At 39.6% G+C, this 15,455-nt stretch overlaps 5 non-coding genes across 5 annotated transcripts; all 5 read right to left on the reverse strand.

Annotated features, from left to right (window-relative positions):
• Nucleotides 1–2,574: 2,574 nt before the first annotated feature.
• On the reverse strand, nucleotides 2,575–2,680 carry LOC136514543 (small nucleolar RNA R71). The gene has a single exon (XR_010773698.1). It is a non-coding gene; the product is annotated as a small nucleolar RNA R71 (small nucleolar RNA).
• Nucleotides 2,681–5,469: 2,789 nt separating this feature from the next.
• On the reverse strand, nucleotides 5,470–5,576 carry LOC136514685 (small nucleolar RNA R71). The gene has a single exon (XR_010773825.1). It is a non-coding gene; the product is annotated as a small nucleolar RNA R71 (small nucleolar RNA).
• A 2,787-nt stretch (nucleotides 5,577–8,363) lies between these two features.
• Nucleotides 8,364–8,470, reverse strand: LOC136514519 (small nucleolar RNA R71). The gene has a single exon (XR_010773678.1). It is a non-coding gene; the product is annotated as a small nucleolar RNA R71 (small nucleolar RNA).
• A 2,790-nt stretch (nucleotides 8,471–11,260) lies between these two features.
• Nucleotides 11,261–11,367, reverse strand: LOC136514702 (small nucleolar RNA R71). The gene has a single exon (XR_010773841.1). It is a non-coding gene; the product is annotated as a small nucleolar RNA R71 (small nucleolar RNA).
• A 2,789-nt stretch (nucleotides 11,368–14,156) lies between these two features.
• Nucleotides 14,157–14,262, reverse strand: LOC136514513 (small nucleolar RNA R71). Its single transcript, XR_010773672.1, has one exon. It is a non-coding gene; the product is annotated as a small nucleolar RNA R71 (small nucleolar RNA).
• Between the last annotated feature and the right edge of the window lie 1,193 nt (nucleotides 14,263–15,455).

Below are 15,455 nucleotides of genomic sequence, written 5' to 3' on the forward strand. Positions count from 1 at the left end.
GGTAGTCAAGATTTTAGACGGCTGGACCTTGTGTGATCCTGTAAAGTATAAAATTTCAGAATAAAAATAATCCTTGATGCATGGTTCTTGCAAGTTCAACAAATATTATCAAATACACGAAAATAAGACGAGTTTGGTTCAACATAGATCAAGGCCACTCATGACTACTACTACTACTACTGATACAAATGTTGTGACCGAGTGCACTCCATAGGCAATAGTTATACTCATAACTCTATACTATATAGTGGCCAATGAGATCAAATGTGCCATATGTCAGACTTGCGAGCGCAGTAAAATATGAGAGTGAAGCGAATGCGTTAGGAAAGCAGGACACAAGAAGTGATTCGAGAAAAGGAGCTTTTGATATGCTTGAGACTTGAATGCCTGGTGCTGTTGTGATATGTCTTTTCTGTACTTATTTGATTCCAATCCAAGCAGTCACAATAGTCGAGGGGCAGACTGAAGGCATGTCCGGCTTGGTCAGATTTACAATGCTCGGACCATCAGAGGGACTCTAGGGCAAGGCAAGATAAAGATTTTTTTTTCAACCGGCGTGCTTCACCTCGGGAACCATCGCGCTCCCTAGGGAATCGCAACTTGTCATACCATAGAAGGCGTGTTTGACCTGAGATGCAGGAGCATTGATTTCCCAACTGTACACTGATCAAAATAGTGCACATCTCCTCCATTTACGCTGATGAGACATCGTTAGTCTCGGCACTGGTTTTTACTACATGTAAGCTCCTCCACTGATGCCCCATCAGTGCATGCACTCCTTGCATTTGTGACAACACTAGAAACATAGAAAAAGAAAGCCCCCAGCAAGGATTCCTCAAGATTGTTAAGTCTCAAGCGCAAGCTTGCTGATGGAGTAAACATGGGTGTTGTGGTACGACGACATCTCTCTGTATACATACAAAACAAAAAAACACAAGGAAAAAAATATTAGAAAAACCACATATGAAACACTACACCTTGAACAAGCAAGAACCAGCATAAAGCAACAGAATATTGCTGTTGCGGTAGTTATCATACATTATAAACTTCAATATAACTTGAAATAAAGCATGAAAACAATCACCAACATAGACTTAGGGGTTTAATCTAACAATTTCCACGAGTTTTGTTGAATCTATGTTTTCAGCAGGGTTATTTCAGAAAACCATCAAGGAGGATCAAAACGTCAAATAAAATTGCACTTATTCGCGGCAAAACAAACTCTAGAAGGTTCTAGAGGACTCTAGAAGCCACGTCACCGAAGCAGAGGGCAGAAGGCTGCCTGGTGGGGCCGCTCGGCCCCACCTATAGGCCGCCTAGCCCCCTGGGCCCACCTAACAGTCCCTCCTTCGTACGTTGGTTCTCCACCGCCTTAAGGATTGCATCTATGCCGTTTATTCAAGTCGGTTTAATCCGAGGGCTCATGTTGGATGCTCCGGCCTATATAATCAGCCCCTTCCCCCCTCCGGAGCACGCTGCCATAAGTCAAGATCAGACTAGAAATTAGGGTTTCTAGAGAGAAGAGAGTAGAGCTCCAATTTTTCAAGTTTCTAGTATACGCTAACTAGCAAGGTTCAAGTAGAGTGTGGTCTATTGCTCAGGATTTTAGATCTGCCATCTGGAGACTGGTATATCCAATATATCTCATATTTTATGACTTTATGCTACTTCAATATTATGTTGCTATTTATTATGTTCCTAGTTTGCTCTGGTTATATGCTTGATATAGTTATGATTGATGATGAATTTGTGCATATGTTCGCAAAGCTCTTAGCTCGCTACTCGAGTGAGTTAAGTGGTTGACACTATGTAAGCATGGTGCTTAGATATTGTTTGCCTGTGGATGCAATCTACACTCCTAGGCTATTGCGGATTACTTAGTATATATATAAATTTACAAGTCTTCTAAATAATTACCAACAACACATTTCTGGCATCATGCTAGGGATGACAACTTAGTAAAGAGTGATGCTAAGAAATATCAACAAGCATTTCTGTCACCATTGCTGGGGTGGGGCACATGGCTATAGAGAATTGATCAAATAAATACTTATTGATGAAATCATAACCTCTTCTTTAGCAGGCTTACCCTTGTTTGTCTTTGTTCATATCTTATATAGGGTATTGCAGACTTGGTTGTGATTCACCAACAACTTCCAATCTGAATCAATCTAATTAAAAGGAAACTCAACACTAGTTTCTGAAGCTAGGGCTAACAAAACTCTACGTGAATTCTCTGCTCCAAGCATTGAGAACATCCACACTGGACCAACACTCAGAACCTACAACCTTGAGTTTGAGCTCAAGCCAAGCCTCATCAACATGGTGCAAGGTACTCCATTCAGCGGAAAGGCACATGAAGATGCTAGTGCTCACCTTCAGAATTTTCTAGAGATTAGCAGCACAGTCGTCATCAAGGACGTTGCTCAAGATATCATACTACTTTGCTTGTTTCCATTCTCACTTGTGGGACGAGCAAAGCAGTGGTTCTACATCAACAAGGATCACATCAACATGTGGGCAAAGTATTCAAAGGCCTTCCTAGAAAAGTTCTTCCCTATAGGCAAGACCAATGCCTTAAGAGGAAAGATTTCAAATTTCCAACATAGATGGGAGAAACCATTCCAAAAGTATGGGACCAGTTCCAAGAATATATTTTAGATTGTCCTCATCATGGGATGGAAGATTGGTTGCTCATGCAAGGCTTTTACCATGGATTAACTCAGAAAGCTCGCGGACAATTGGATGCAACCGCTGGAGGATTATTTATGTCACTCACCCTTGGAAAAGCTAAAACTCTTATGGAAAAGATAGCCTCTAATCAAGGCTGGTCATCATGTAATATTCAATTATGTAATAAGAGTGAAGAAGTACCAGAAGAGGTGTGTGCACTGTCAACTAAGATGGACGTACTGTAAAATTAGCTTGAACAGCGAGCCAATTACAAGAAAGATCATTAGGCTATTCAAGATGCCTTTAATTCCTAAAATGTATGTGGAGAATACATGGGGTTAGAATTCCCTAAATATTAGGAGGATGCAAACATTGTCAACAATTCTGCTCCACAACAACAGAGACAAGGGTGGATTCAATAACAATAGTTGACTTACTAAGGTAAGTACCCAGGTAATTACTATAATTCTTCTAATTTTAAACATCCATCCTTGAGAGACTAGATCTTAGAACAAGCTAGGATTAATGAGAATATTTCTAAGAAGCTTTCTTTTAATGATAAGATCCTAGAAAGCATAATACTAAAATGGATAGTTTTTCTTCCACCATAAAAGACCAACTTGCCGATAATGAAAAGATAGAATCACAATTAGCCCAGTTGGCTACTGCTCTACCATTTGCCACTAACCTTGAGAAGGTAAAAGCCATAACCACAAGAGGTGGTAAGTATACTCGTGATCCACCATATTCGATAAGGACAGGTAAGACACCAGTGGTAGTATAGGAAGATGAGAAGACAACCGATGAAGTTGAAGAAGTTGGGCCACAAAAGCGAGAGTTACAACAAGATTTTCATGACACGACCCTCCGACCATTTTGACACAGAAATCAGAAAGCCAAAATAGATGAGTAGTTTGGTAAGTTCGTAGAGGTAATTCAAAAGTTATATATCAATATTCCATTGCTAGATGCCATACAGGTACCTACCTACACGAAGTATCTCAGAGACATCCTCAACAACAAAAGACCACTGCCTTCCACTGAGGTAATCAAGTTAACAGAGGAGTGTAGTGCGGCCATCCTAAACACTTCACCTGTCAAGAAGAAGGATCCAGGATGTCCCACTATCGATTGTTCGATCAGGAGCCTGAACTTTGAGAATGTGTTATGCAATCTTGGAGCAAGTGTCAATGTCATGCCCAAAAAGGTCTTTGACAAGCCCAACTATTCAACCCTCATGCCAACATCAATGTACTTGCAACTAGCCGACCAATTGGTCCGCTACCCTATAGGAATCGCTGAAAACATTTCCATAAAAATACAAAACTTTTTTGTTCACATAGATTTTGTAGTACTTGACATGCAGGAAGACATGAAGATACCCCTCATTCTTGGGAGACCCTTCCTAAGCACTACAAATGCTCACATTGATGTCAGAGTTGGAGAGATTAAATTCCATATTAATGGAAAGGAAGAGCGGTTCGCTTTCGAGCCAAGACTGGAACAATGCTCCAATCTAGAATGGCATGAGAAGCGAGTATCAAGGTCTCCATCTCCGGGACCGACTGATGCAACCAAGGAATAAACCCGAACGGAGAAGTCTGGTTCGGTGGACTTAAAATTATGAACCTACGCCGGGAGGTAACTCGGTAGTTATCCATATTTACTTTTCATACTGCATTAATCATTTTATCTTAGCATATTTACTTTTCATCACCTGCATCATGAAACAAAAATTCTCATCATGGCATTATAAAAACTTAAGCCCCACATAAACAATTTTTACGGAGTAAAAATCCGTATGAAATATTTACCGTGGAGGTATAAAAAATTAAAAAGACCATCATTCATCTTGTTATATTTCATATTATCATAAAATATTTTTGCATTGCATATATATATACGTATGTATATGGTAAAAATATAGACACATGGGACCCACTCAACCACCACCTATCACTTCCATCACCTCCATAACCACCACTATCACTTGTTTCCACTCTCCACCACTACTGATTGTATCTCTTCACATATCCACCGAAAGGAGCACACACCTTGCTTGTGGATGCATTCTACACTCCTAGGCTATTGCGGATTACTTAGTATATATATAAATTTACAAGTCTTCTAGATAATTACCAACAATGCATTTCTGGCATCATGCTAGGGATGACAACTTAGTAAAGAGTGATGCTAAGAAATATCAACAAGCATTTCTATCACCGTTGCCAGGGTGGGGCACATGGCTATAGAGAATTGATCAAATAAATACTTATTGATGAAATCATAACCTCTTGTTTAGCAGGCTTACCCTTGTTTGTCTTTGTTCATATCTTATATAGGGTATTGCAGACTTGGTTGTGATTCACCAACAACTCCCAATCTGAATCAATCTAATTAAGAGGAAACTCAACACCAGTTTCTGAAGCTAGGGCTAACAAAACTCTACATGAATTCTCTGCTCCAAGCACTAAGAACATCCGCACTGGACCAACACTCAGAACCAACATCCTTGAGTTTGAGCTCAAGCCAAGCCTCATCAACATGGTGCAAGGTACCCCATTCAGCGGAAAGGCACATGAAGATGCTAGTGCTCACCTTTAGAATTTTCTAGAGATTAGCAGCATAGTCGTCATCAAGGACGTTGCTCAAGATATCATACTACTTTGCTTGTTTCCATTCTCACTTGTGGGACGAGCAAAGCAGTGGTTCTACATCAACAAGGATCACATCAACATGTGGGCAAAGTATTCAAAGGCCTTCCTAGAAAAGTTCTTCCCTATAGGCTAGACCAATGCCTTAAGAGGAAAGATTTCAAATTTCCAACAGCAGAAGGGAGAAACCATTCCAAAAGTATGGGAACATTTCCAAGAATATATTTCAGATTGTCCTCATCATGGGATGGAAGATTGGTTGCTCATGCAAGGCTTTTACCATGGATTAACTTAGAAAGCTCACGGACAATTGGATGCAACTGCTGGAGGATTATTTATGTCACTCACCCTTGGAAAAGCTAAAACTCTTATGGAAAAGATAGCCTCTAATCAAGGCTGGTCATCATGTAATATTCAATTATGTAATAAGAGTGAAGAAGTACCAGAAGAGGTGTGTGCACTATCAACTAAGATGGACGTACTGTTAAATTAGCTTGAACAGCGAGCCAATTACAAGAAACATCATTAGGCTATTCAAGATGCCTTTAATTCCTAAAATGTATGTGGAGAATACTTGGAGTTAGAATTCCCTGAATATTAGGAGGATGCAAACATCGTCAACAATTCTGCTCCACAACAACAGAGACAAGGGTGGATTCAATAACAATAGTTGACTTACTAAGATAAGTACCCAGGTAATTACTATAATTCTTCTAATTCTAAACATCCATCCTTAAGAGACTTGATCTTAGAACAAGCTAGGATTAATGAGAATATTTCTAAGAAGCTTGCTTTTAATGATAAGATCCTAGAAAGCATAATACTAAAATGGATTGTTTTTCTTCCACCATAAAAGACCAACTTGCCGATAATGAAAAGATAGAATCACAATTAGCCTAGTTGGCTACTACTCTACCATTTGCCACTAACCTTGAGAAGGTAAAAGCCATAACCACAAGAGGTGGTAAGTATACTCGTGATCCACCATATTCGATAAGGACAGGTAAGACACCAGTGGTAGTATAGGAAGATGAGAAGACAACCGATGAAGTTGAAGAAGTTGGACCACAAAAGCAAGAGTTACAACAAGATTTTCATGACATGACCCTCCGACCATTTCCACACAGAAATCGGAAAGCCAAAATAGATGAGTAGTTTGGTAAGTTCGTAGAGGTAATTCAAAAGTTATATATCAATATTCCGTTGCTAGATGCCATACAGGTACCTACCTACACGAAGTATCTCAGAGACATCCTCAACAACAAAAGACCACTGCCTTCCACTAAGGTAATCAAGTTAATGGAGGAGTGTAGTGTGGCCATCCTAAACACTTCACCTGTCAAGAAGAAGGATCCAGGATGTCCCACTATCGATTGTTCGATCAGGAGCCTGAACTTTGAGAATGCGTTATGCAATCTTGGAGCAAGTGTCAATGTCATGCCCAAAAAGGTCTTTGACAAGCCCAACTATTCAACCCTCATGCCAACATCAATGTACTTGCAACTAGCCGACCAATCGGTCCGCTACCCTATAGGAATCGCTGAAAACATTTCGATAAAAATACAAAACTTTTTTGTTCACATAGATTTTGTAGTACTTGACATGTAGGAAGACATGAAGATACCCCTCATTCTTGGGAGACCCTTCCTAAGCACTACAAATGCTCACATTGATGTCAGAGTTGGAGAGATTAAATTCCATATTAATGGAAAGGAAGAGCGGTTCGCTTTCGAGCCAAGACCGGAACAATGCTCCAATCTAGAATGGCATGAGAAGCGAGTATCAAGGTCTCCATCTCCGGGACCGACTGATGCAACCAAGGAATAAACCCGAACGGAGAAGTCTGGATCGGTGGACTTAAAATTATGAACCTACGCCGGGAGGTAAATCGGTAGTTATCCATATTTACTTTTCATACTGCATTAATCATTTTATCTTAGCATATTTACTTTTCATCACCTGCATCATGAAACAAAAATTCTCATCATGGCATTATAAAAACTTAAGCCCCATGTAAACAATTTTTATGGAGTAAAAATCCGTATGAAATATTTACCGTGGAGGTATAAAAAATTAAAAATACCATCATTCATCTTGTTATATTTCATATTATCATAAAATATTTTTGCATTGCATATATATACGCATGTATATGGTAAAAATATAGACACATGGGACCCACCCAACCACCACCTATCACTTCCATCACCTCCATAACCACCACTATCACCTGTTTCCACTCTCCACCACTTCGGATTGTATCTCTTCACATATCCACCGAAAGGAGCACACACCTTGCTTGTGGATGCATTCTACACTCCTAGGCTATTGCGGATTACTCAGTATATATATAAATTTACAAGTCTTCTAAATAATTACCAACAACGCATTTCTGGCATCATGCTAGGGATGACAACTTAGTAAAGAGTGATGCTAAGAAATATCAATAAGCATTTCTATCACCGTTGCCGGGGTGGGGCACATGGCTATAGAGAATTGATCAAATAAATACTTATTGGTGAAATCATAACCTCTTGTTTAGCAGGCTTACCCTTGTTTGTCTTTGTTCATATCTTATACAGGGTATTGCAGACTTGGTTGTGATTCACCAACAACTCCCAATCTGAATCAATCTAATCAAGAGGAAACTCAACACCAGTTTCTGAAGCTAGGGCTAACAAAACTCTACATGAATTCTCTGCTCCAAGCACTGAGAACATCCGCACTGGACCAACACTCAGAACCAACAACCTTGAGTTTGAGCTAAAGCCAAGCCTCATCAACATGGTGCAAGGTACCCCATTCAGCGGAAAGGCACATGAAGATGCTAGTGCTCACCTTTAGAATTTTCTAGAGATTAGCAGCACAGTCGTCATCAAGGACGTTGCTCAAGATATCATACTACTTTGCTTGTTTCCATTCTCACTTGTGGGACGAGCAAAGCAGTGGTTCTACATCAACAAGGATCACATCAACATGTGGGCAAAGTATTCAAAGGCCTTCCTAGAAAAGTTCTTCCCTATAGGCAAGACCAATGCCTTAAGAGGAAAGATTTCAAAATTCCAACAGTAGAAGGGAGAAACCATTCCAAAAGTATGGGACTAGTTCCAAGAATATATTTCAGATTGTCCTCATCATGGGATGGAAGATTGGTTGCTCATGAAAGGCTTTTACCATGGATTAACTCAGAAAGCTCGCGGACAATTGGATGCAACTGCTAGAGGATTATTTATGTCACTCACCCTTGGAAAAGCTAAGACTCTTATGGAAAAGATAGCCTCAAATCAAGGCTGGTCATCATGTAATATTCAATTATGTAATAAGAGTGAAGAAGTACCAGAAGAGGTGTGTGCACTGTCAACTAAGATGGACGTACTGTTAAATTAGCTTGAACAGCGAGCCAATTACAAGAAAGATTGTTAGGCTATTCAAGATGCCTTTAATTCCTAAAATGTATGTGGAGAATACTTGGAGTTAGAATTCCCTGAATATTAGGAGGATGCAAACATCGTCAACAATTCTGCTCCACAACAACAGAGACAAGGGTGGATTCAATAACAATAGTCGACTTACTAAGGTAAGTACCCAGGTAATTACTATAATTCTTCTAATTCTAAACATCCATCCTTGAGAGACTTGATCTTAGAACAAGCTAGGATTAATGAGAATATTTCTAAGAAGCTTGCTTTTAATGATAAGATCCTAGAAAGCATAATACTAAAATGGATAGTTTTTCTTCCACCATAATAGACCAATTGCCGATAATGAAAAGATAGAGTCACAATTAGCCCAGTTGGCTACTGCTCTACCATTTGCCACTAATCTTGAGAAGGTAAAAGCCATAGCCACAAGAGGTGGTAAGTATACTCGTGATCCACCATATTCGATAAGGACAGGTAAGACACCAATGGTAGTATAGGAAGATGAGAAGACAACCGATGAAGTTGAAGAAGTTGGGCCACAAAAGCGAGAGTTACAACAAGATTTTCATGACACGACCCTCCGACCATTTTGACACAGAAATCAGAAAGCCAAAATAGATGAGTAGTTTGGTAAGTTCGTAGAGGTAATTCAAAAGTTATATATCAATATTCCATTGCTAGATGCCATACAGGTACCTACCTACATGAAGTATCTCAAAGACATCCTCAACAACAAAAGACCACTGCCTTCCACTAAGGTAATCAAGTTAACGGAGGAGTGTAGTGCGGCCATCCTAAACACTTCACCTGTCAAGAAGAAGGATCCAGGATGTCCCACTATCGATTGTTCGATCAGGAGCCTGAACTTTGAGAATGCGTTATGCAATCTTGGAGCAAGCGTCAATGTCATGCCCAAAAATGTCTTTGACAAGCCCAACTATTCAACCCTCATGCCAACATCAATGTACTTGCAACTAGCCGACCAATCGGTCCGCTACCCTACAGGAATCGCTGAAAACATTTTGATAAAAATAAAAAACTTTTTTGTTCACATAGATTTTGTAGTACTTGACATGCAGGAAGACATGAAGATACCCCTCATTCTTGGGAGACCCTTCCTAAGCACTACAAATGCTCACATTGATGTCAGAGTTGGAGAGATTAAATTCCATATTAATGGAAAGGAAGAGCGGTTCGCTTTCGAGCCAAGACCGGAACAATGCTCCAATCTAGAATGGCATGAGAAGCGAGTATCAAGGTCTCCATCTCCGGGACCGACTGATGCAACCAAGGAATAAACCCGAACGGAGAAGTCTGGTTCGGTGGACTTAAAATTATGAACCTACGCCGGGAGGTAACTCGGTAGTTATCCATATTTACTTTTCATACTGCATTAATCATTTTATCTTAGCATATTTACTTTTCATCACCTGCATCATGAAACAAAAATTCTCATCATGGCATTATATAAACTTAAGCCCCATGTAAACAATTTTTACGGAGTAAAAATCCGTATGAAATATTTACCGTGGAGGTATAAAAAATTAAAAATACCATCATTCATCTTGTTATATTTCATATTGTCATAAAATATTTTTGCATTGCATATATATACGCATGTATATGGTAAAAATATAGACACATGGGACCCACTCAACCACCACCTATCACTTCCATCACCTCCATAACCACCACTATCACCTGTTTCCACTCTCCACCACTACGGATTGTATCTCTTCACATATCCACCGAAAGGAGCACACACCTTGCTTGTGGATGCATTCTACACTCCTAGGCTATTGCAGATTACTCAGTATATATATATATAAACTTACAAGTCTTCTAAATAATTACCAACAATGCATTTCTGGCATCATGCTAGGGATGACAACTTAGTAAAGAGTGATGCTAAGAAATATCAATAAGCATTTCTATCACCGTTGCCGGGGTGGGGCGCATGGCTATAGAGAATTGATCAAATAAATACTTATTGGTGAAATCATAACCTCTTGTTTAGCAGGCTTACCCTTGTTTGTCTTTGTTCATATCTTATACAGGGTATTGCAGACTTGGTTGTGATTCACCAACAACTCCCAATCTGAATCAATCTAATTAAGAGGAAACTCAACACCAGTTTCTGAAGCTAGGGCTAACAAAACTCTACATGAATTCTCTGCTCCAAGCACTGAGAACATCCGCACTGGACCAACACTCAGAACCAACAACCTTGAGTTTGAGCTAAAGCCAAGCCTCATCAACATGGTGCAAGGTACCCCATTCAGCGGAAAGGCACATGAAGATGCTAGTGCTCACCTTCAGAATTTTCTAGAGATTAGCAGCACAGTCGTCATCAAGGACGTTGCTCAAGATATCATACTACTTTGCTTGTTTCCATTCTCACTTGTGGGATGAGCAAAGCAGTGGTTCTACATCAACAAGGATCACATCAACATGTGGGCAAAGTATTCAAAGGCCTTCCTAGAAAAGTTCTTCCCTATAGGCAAGACCAATGCCTTAAGAGGAAAGATTTCAAATTTCCAACAGCAGAAGGGAGAAACCATTCCAAAAGTATGGGACCAGTTCCAAGAATATATTTCAGATTGTCCTCATCATGGGATGGAAGATTGGTTGCTCATGAAAGGCTTTTACCATGGATTAACTCAGAAAGCTCGCGGACAATTGGATGCAACTGCTAGAGGATTATTTATGTCACTCACCCTTGGAAAAGCTAAGACTCTTATGGAAAAGATAGCCTCAAATCAAGGCTGGTCATCATGTAATATTCAATTATGTAATAAGAGTGAAGAAGTACCAGAAGAGGTGTGTGCACTGTCAACTAAGATGGACGTACTATTAAATTAGCTTGAACAGCAAGCCAATTTCAAGAAAGATCGTTAGGCTATTCAAGATGCCTTTAATTCCTAAAATGTATGTGGAGAATACTTGGAGTTAGAATTCCCTGAATATTAGGAGGATGCAAACATCGTCAACAATTCTGCTCCACAACAACAGAGACAAGGGTGGATTCAATAACAATAGTCGACTTACTAAGGTAAGTACCCAGGTAATTACTATAATTCTTCTAATTCTAAACATCCATCCTTGAGAGACTTGATCTTAGAACAAGCTAGGATTAATGAGAATATTTCTAAGAAGCTTGCTTTTAATGATAAGATCCTAGAAAGCATAATACTAAAATGGATAGTTTTTCTTCCACCATAATAGACCAACTGCCGATAATGAAAAGATAGAGTCACAATTAGCCCAGTTGGCTACTGCTCTACCATTTGCCACTAATCTTGAGAAGGTAAAAGCCATAACCACAAGAGGTGGTAAGTATACTCGTGATCCACCATATTCGATAAGGACAGGTAAGACACCAGTGGTAGTATAGGAAGATGAGAAGACAACCGATGAAGTTGAAGAAGTTGGGCCACAAAAGCGAGAGTTACAATAAGATTTTCATGACACGACCCTCCGACCATTTCGACATAGAAATCAGAAAGCCAAAATAGATGAGTAGTTTGGTAAGTTCGTAGAGGTAATTCAAAAGTTATATATCAATATTCCATTGCTAGATGCCATACAGGTACCTACCTACACGAAGTATCTCAGAGACATCCTCAACAACAAAAGACCACTGCCTTCCACTAAGGTAATCAAGTTAACGGAGGAGTGTAGTGCGGCCATCCTAAACACTTCACCTGTCGAGAAGAAGGATCCAGGATGTCCCACTATCGATTGTTCGATCAGGAGCCTGAACTTTGAGAATGCGTTATGCAATCTTGGAGCAAGCGTCAATGTCATGCCCAAAAATGTCTTTGACAAGCCCAACTATTCAACCCTCATGCCAACATCAATGTACTTGCAACTAGCCGACCAATCGGTCCGCTACCCTACAGGAATCGCTGAAAACATTTCGATAAAAATACAAAACTTTTTTGTTCACATAGATTTTATAGTACTTGACATGCAGGAAGACATGAAGATACCCCTCATTCTTGGGAGACCCTTCCTAAGCACTACAAATGCTCACATTGATGTCAGAGTTGGAGAGATTAAATTCCATATTAATGGAAAGGAAGAGCGGTTCGCTTTCAAGCCAAGACCGGAACAATGCTCCAATCTGGAATGGCATGAGAAGCGAGTATCACGGTCTCCATCTCCGGGACCGACTGATGCAACCAAGGAATAAACCTGAACAGAGAAGTCTGGTTCGGTGGACTTAAAATTATGAACCTATGCCGGGAGGTAACTCGGTAGTTATCCATATTTACTTTTCATACTGCATTAATCATTTTATCTTAGCATATTTACTTTTCATCACCTGCATCATGAAACAAAAATTCTCATCATGGCATTATAAAAACTTAAGCCCCATGTAAACAATTTTTATGGAGTAAAAATCCGTATGAAATATTTTTTTGTGGAGGTATAAAAAATTAAAAATACCATCATTCATCTTGTTATATTTCATATTATCATAAAATATTTTTGCATTGCATATATATATACGTATGTATATGGTAAAAATATAGACACATGGGACCCACTCAACCACCACCTATCACTTCCATCACCTCCATAACCACCACTATCACCTGTTTCCACTCTCCACCACTACGGATTGTATCTCTTCACATATCCACCGAAAGGAGCACACACCTTGCTTGTGGATGCATTCTACACTCCTAGGCTATTGCGGATTACTCAGTATATATATAAATTTACAAGCCTTCTAAATAATTACCAACAACGCATTTCTGGCATCATGCTAGGGATGACAACTTAGTAAAGAGTGATGCTAAGAAATATCAACAAGCATTTCTATCACCGTTGCCGGGGTGGGGCACATGGCTACAGAGAATTGATCAAATAAATACTTATTGGTGAAATCATAACCTCTTGTTTAGCAGGCTTACCCTTGTTTGTCTTTGTTCATATCTTATATAGGGTATTGCAGACTTGGTTGTGATTCACCAACAACTTCCAATTTGAATCAATCTAATTAAGAGGAAACTCAACACCAGTTTCTGAAGCTAGGGCTAACAAAACTCTACATGAATTCTCTGCTCCACGCACTGAGAACATCCGCACTGGACCAACACTTAGAACCAACAACCTTGAGTTTGAGCTCAAGCCAAGCCTCATCAACATGGTGCAAGGTACCCCATTTAGTGGAAAGGCACATGAAGATGCTAGTGCTCACCTTTAGAATTTTCTAGAGATTAGCAGCACAGTCGTCATCAAGGACGTTGCTCAAGATATCATACTACTTTGCTTGTTTCCATTCTCACTTGTGGGATGAGCAAAGCAGTGGTTCTACATCAACAAGGATCACATCAACATGTGGGCAAAGTATTCAAAGGCCTTCCTAGAAAAGTTCTTCCCTATAGGCAAGACCAATGCCTTAAGAGGAAAGATTTCAAATTTCCAACACAGAAGGGAGAAACCATTCCAAAAGTATGGGAACATTTCCAAGAATATATTTCAGATTGTCCTCATCATGGGATGGAAGATTGGTTGCTCATGCAAGGCTTTTACCATGGATTAACTCAGAAAGCTCGCGGACAATTGGATGCAACTACTGGAGGATTATTTATGTCACTCACCCTTGGAAAAGCTAAAACTCTTATGGAAAAGATAGCCTCTAATCAAGGCTGGTCATCATGTAATATCCAATTATGTAATAAGAGTGAAGAAGTACCAGAAGAGGTGTGTGCACTGTCAACTAAGATGGACGTACTGTTAAATTAGCTTGAACAACGAGCCAATTACAAGAAAGATCGTTAGGCTATTCAAGATGCCTTTAATTCCTAAAATGTATGTGGAGAATACTTGGAGTTAGAATTCCTTGAATATTAGGAGGATGCAAACATCGTCAACAATTCTGCTCCACAACAACAGAGACAAGGGTGGATTCAATAACAATAGTCGACTTACTAAGGTAAGTACCCAGGTAATTACTATAATTCTTCTAATTCTAAACATCCATCCTTGAGAGACTTGATCTTAGAACAAGCTAGGATTAATGAGAATATTTCTAAGAAGCTTGCTTTTAATGATAAGATCCTAGAAAGCATAATACTAAAATGGATAGTTTTTCTTCCACCATAAAAGACCAACTTGCCGATAATGAAAAGATAGAATCACAATTAGCCCAGTTGGCTACTACTCTACCATTTGCCACTAACCTTGAGAAAGTAAAAGGCATAACCACAAGAGGTGGTAAGTATACTCGTGATCCACCATATTCAATAAGGACAGGTAAGACACCAGTGGTAGTATAGGAAGATGAGAAGACAACCGATGAAGTTGAAGAAGTTGGGCCACAAAAGCGAGAGTTACAACAAGATTTTCATGACATGACCCTCTGACCATTTCCACGTAGAAATCGGAAAGCCAAAATAGATGAGTAGTTTGGTAAGTTCGTAGAGGTAATTCAAAAGTTATATATCAATATTCCGTTGCTAGATGCCATATAGGTACCTACCTACACGAAGTATCTCAGAGACATCCTCAACAACAAAAGACCACTGCCTTCCACTAAGGTAATCAAGTTAACGAAGGAGTGTAGTGCGGCCATCCTAAACACTTCACCTGTCAAGAAGAAGGATCCAGGATGTCCCACTATCGATTGTTCGATCAGGAGCCTGAACTTTGAGAATGCGTTATGCAATCTTGGAGCAAGCGTCAATGTCATGCC

This window comes from Miscanthus floridulus, chromosome 16 (assembly GCF_019320115.1).
Source record: "Miscanthus floridulus cultivar M001 chromosome 16, ASM1932011v1, whole genome shotgun sequence".
NCBI classification, from domain to species: Eukaryota; Viridiplantae; Streptophyta; class Magnoliopsida; order Poales; family Poaceae; genus Miscanthus; species Miscanthus floridulus.